The 4,865-nt window shown below is 42.2% G+C and overlaps 1 pseudogene; it reads left to right on the top strand.

Moving 5' to 3' along the window:
• The first annotated feature begins 286 nt into the window (after positions 1-286).
• LOC143672952 (ubiquitin carboxyl-terminal hydrolase 28 pseudogene) lies at positions 287-3,877 on the top strand (annotated as a pseudogene).
• The last annotated feature ends 988 nt before the right edge of the window (positions 3,878-4,865 follow it).

Below are 4,865 nucleotides of genomic sequence, written 5' to 3'. Positions count from 1 at the left end.
AGAATGGCTGCTATTAAATAAACAGGAAACTACAAATGTTGGGGAGGATGTGGAGAAATTGGGACATTTATGGGCTGCTGGTGGGAATTTATAATGATAAAGTCGTTATGGAAGATAGTTTCACTTTTCCTTAGGAAAGTAAACATCAAGTTACCCTACGACACAAAAATGACACTACTTGCTATGTACAGAGAAGAGCTGAAAGCAGTGACAAAAATAGATGCACTGCTATTCATAGCAGCATTATTCACAATTGCCAAAAGTGGGAAATACAGGTCGGCGGCGGCGGCGGCGGCGGCGGCGGCGGCGGGACGCCGGTGACCCTCGGAGGGGCGCCTCGGCCATGACTGCGGAGCTGCAACAAGACGACACGGCCGGTGCTGCCGACGGCCACGGCTCGAGCTGCCAAATGCTGTTAAATCAACTGAGAGAAATCACAGGCATTCAGGATCCTTCTTTTCTTCATGAAGCTCTGAAGGCCAGTAATGGTGACATCACCCAGGCAGTCAGCCTTCTCACTGATGAAAGAGTTAAGGAGCCCAATCAAGATACTGTTGCTACAGAACCATCTGAAGTAGAGGGGAGTGCTGCCAACAAAGAAGTATTAGCAAAAGTAATAGATCTTACTCATGATAACAAAGATGATCTTCAGGCTGCCATTGCTCTCAGTCTCCTGGAGTCCCCCAAAATACAAGCTGATGGACGAGATCTCAACAGGATGCATGAAGCAACCTCTGCAGAAACTAAACGCTCAAAGAGAAAACGCTGTGAAATCTGGGGAGAAAATCCCAATCCAAATGACTGGAGGAGAGTTGATGGTTGGCCAGTTGGGCTGAAAAATGTTGGCAATACATGTTGGTTTAGTGCTGTTATCCAGTCTCTCTTTCAATTGCCTGAATTTCGAAGACTCGTTCTCAGCTATAGTCTGCCGCAAAATGTACTTGAAACTTGTCGAAGTCACACGGAAAAGAGAAATATTGTGTTTATGCAAGAGCTTCAGTATCTGTTTGCCCTGATGATGGGATCAAACCGCAAATTTGTAGACCCGTCAGCAGCCCTAGATCTCTTAAAGGGAGCTTTCCGATCATCCGAAGAGCAGCAGCAAGATGTAAGTGAATTCACACACAAGCTCCTGGATTGGCTAGAGGATGCGTTCCAGCTAGCTGTTAATGTTAACAATCCCAGGAACAAATCTGAAAATCCAATGGTGCAGCTATTCTATGGTACTTTCCTGACTGAAGGGGTTCGTGAAGGAAAGCCCTTCTGTAACAACGAGACCTTTGGCCAGTATCCCCTTGAGGTAAACGGTTACCGCAACTTAGATGAATGTTTGGAAGGGGCCATGGTGGAGGGTGACGTTGAGCTGCTTCCTTCTGACCAGTCAGTAAAGTATGGACAAGAACGTTGGTTTACAAAGCTACCTCCAGTGTTGACCTTTGAACTCTCAAGATTTGAGTTCAATCAGTCCCTTGGGCAACCAGAGAAAATTCACAATAAGTTGGAATTTCCTCAAATTATTTATATGGACAGATACATGTACAGAAGCAAAGAGCTTATTCGAAGAAAGAGAGAATGTATTCGAAAGTTGAAGGAGGAAATAAGATTTTTGCAGCAAAAACTTGAAAGGTACGTGAAGTACGGCTCGGGCCCAGCTCGGTTCCCACTCCCAGACATGTTGAAGTATGTCATTGAATTTGCTAGTACAAAGCCTTCCTCAGAAAGCTCCTCATCTCAGAGTGACACACCAGTGACATTACCGCTTTCTTCGGTGCATTGCCTGGATTCTCAGCTGATATCTGAGGAAAGTGCAAGTACAGAAAGCTCTCCTCAGGATGGTGAAAGTAGCTTTTCTTCTGAAGATTCTCAACAGAAGTCTAAGATCATGAATAAGCCACTTCTATCCTCCCGATCTTCCATGGAAATGCCTACACACCCAGCTCCTCGAACAGTCACAGATGAGGAGATAAATTTTGTTAAGACCTGTCTTCAGAGGTGGAGGAGTGAGATTGAACAAGATATACAAGATTTAAAGAATTGTATTACAAGCACTACCCAGACTATTGAGCAGATGTACTGTGATCCTCTCCTTCGTCAGGTGCCTTATCGCTTGCATGCAGTTCTTGTTCATGAAGGACAAGCAAATTCTGGACACTACTGGGCCTATATCTATAATCAACCCCGACAAATTTGGCTCAAGTACAATGATATCTCTGTTACCGAATCCTCCTGGGAAGAACTTGAAAGAGATTCCTATGGGGGCCTGAGAAATGTTAGTGCTTACTGTCTGATATACATTAATGACAAGCTACCCCACTTCAATGCAGAGGCAGCTCCAAATGAATCAGATCAAATGTTAGGAGAAATGGATGCCCTGTCTGTTGAACTGAAGCATTACATTCAAGAAGATAACTGGAGGTTTGAGCAGGAAGTAGAGGAGTGGGAGGAAGAGCAGTCTTGCAAAATCCCTCAAATGGAATCCTCCACCAGTTCATCGTCACAGGATTTCTCTACATCACAAGAACCTCCAGTAGCTTCTTCTCATGGGGTTCGCTGTCTGTCATCAGAGCATGCTGTGATTGTCAAGGAACAGACTGCCCAGGCTATTGCAAACACAGCACGTGCTTATGAGAAGAGTGGGGTAGAGGCAGCATTGAGTGAGGCATTCCATGAAGAATACTCCAGGCTCTATCAGCTTGCCAAAGAGATCCCCACCTCACACAGTGATCCTCGACTTCAACATGTCCTTGTCTACTTTTTCCAAAATGAAGCACCAAAAAGGGTAATAGAACGGACCCTTCTGGAACAGTTTGCAGATAAAAATCTGAGCTATGATGAAAGATCAATCAGTATTATGAAGGTAGCTCAAGCTAAACTGAAGGAAATTGGTCCAGATGATATGAATATGGAAGAGTATAAGAAGTGGCATGAAGATTATAGTTTGTTTCGAAAGGTGTCTGTGTATCTCCTAACTGGCCTGGAACTATACCAAAAAGGAAAGTACCAAGAAGCGCTTTCCTATCTGGTATATGCTTATCAGAGCAATGCAGCTCTGCTCCTGAAGGGCCCCCGACGAGGAGTGAAGGAATCTGTGATTGCTTTATACCGACGAAAATGCCTTCTGGAACTGAATGCCAAAGCAGCTTCTCTCTTTGAAACAAATGATGACCACTCTGTAACAGAGGGTATTAATGTTATGAATGAGTTGATCATTCCCTGCATTCATCTCATCATTAATAATGACATCTCCAAGGATGACCTAGATGCTATTGAGGTTATGAGAAACCATTGGTGTTCTTACCTTGGCCAGGACATTGCAGAAAATCTACAGCTGTGCTTAGGGGAGTTTCTGCCCAGGCTTCTAGATCCCTCTGCAGAAATCATTGTCTTGAAGGAGCCTCCAACTATTCAACCCAATTCTCTGTATGACCTTTGTAGCCGATTTGCAGCGGTCATGGAGTCAATTCAAGGGGTTTCAGCTGTGACGGTGAAATAAGCCCCCATGTGTTCAAGGCCCATCCTGGTCTGGTTGCCTACCGGATGCACTGAATTCTGCTGTCACAGTATACACCTTGGGAAAGGAATTAGGTGGACAAGTAAGATTCGGATCCAGACCCCAACCATTCTGTGTGTGTAAAGAAGGGTTAAAAATAAAATCGCACTTTTTAGGTACAAAATTGTAAAAGCTATTTTACTAGACAAGGCAGGAACCAGTGTATTGAGGTACTGAATTATGCCAGAAGACCTAAAATGCCTCTTGTACCTACAAGAATGCTTGGGCTTTTCCAAGCCTTTTGTCACTTTTTAAATTATCCTTCAGGCATAAGTGTTTTTGACAGCAGAATAGAAGAGTGATTCATCAGAACTTGAACCAGATGAATGGAACTCCTAGTTATTTTATCAAACACAGGTGACATTTAAAAATTATTAACTGCAGGAGTTTAGAAATATACATTTTACTGGTTTTTGACAGGAGATGACAAAATGGGTTGCTGATGAACTTCTGCCCTTTTACATGTGGGTAGAATATAAGGTCGCTTGGCAGTAAGAAACTGAAAAGTCAAAAGGAAACTGCCTCTTCTTTCTTTCTCTCCCTCCCTCCCTTTCTTTCCCCGCCCTCTTTCTTTTATTTTATATTTTTAAATAAACCATAAAACCTCATACTCAGTCCTGAGTGAAAGAAGGAAAGCATTAAGGACTTCATATAGAGTAGCATTGTGAAACTTGACTAAACATAGCATTTTGATGGTTAACCATTTAGTTAGATTTTTCTAACATCTGAAAATTGTCAAAAACAGATGTCTAAGGCTGCTGGCCCAAAAGAACATTTTAATCCCCCATCCCTTTTTTGCTTTTAAAAATACAAGATGTGGATTTGTAAAAAGAAAATTATATGTATATGTAGGAAGATAAATATCCCTTTTGACCATTTTTAAAAGACTCTCCATTGGGTATTATGTTTTAACTAAATTTAAGGATTAGTGGGAGACTTGTGGGAGGGAAGAACACTTGATATAACTATGCAGATTTTATAAATGTGCAATAAAAAGCATTTGTTTTATCAAAAAAAAAAATAGATGCACTGCTATTCATAGCAGCATTATTCACAATTGCCAAAAGTGGGAAATACAAATCCAAATGTCCATCAACAGACAAGTGGATTAACAAAATGTGGTGTACACACACACACACACACACACACACACACACACACACACACACATATAATGGAAAACTATGCAGTAGTAAGATGAAATAATGTCCTGAAGCACATGTCAAGATGGATGAGCCTTGAGGACATAATGCTGAATGAAATAAGCCAGACACAAAAGGATAGAGTCTGTATGATTCCACTTATGTGCCCATGG

This window comes from Tamandua tetradactyla, assembly GCF_023851605.1.
Source record: "Tamandua tetradactyla isolate mTamTet1 chromosome 22 unlocalized genomic scaffold, mTamTet1.pri SUPER_22_unloc_2, whole genome shotgun sequence".
Classification (NCBI taxonomy): Eukaryota; Metazoa; Chordata; class Mammalia; order Pilosa; family Myrmecophagidae; genus Tamandua; species Tamandua tetradactyla.
This window is presented reverse-complemented; position numbering and strand designations above follow the sequence as displayed.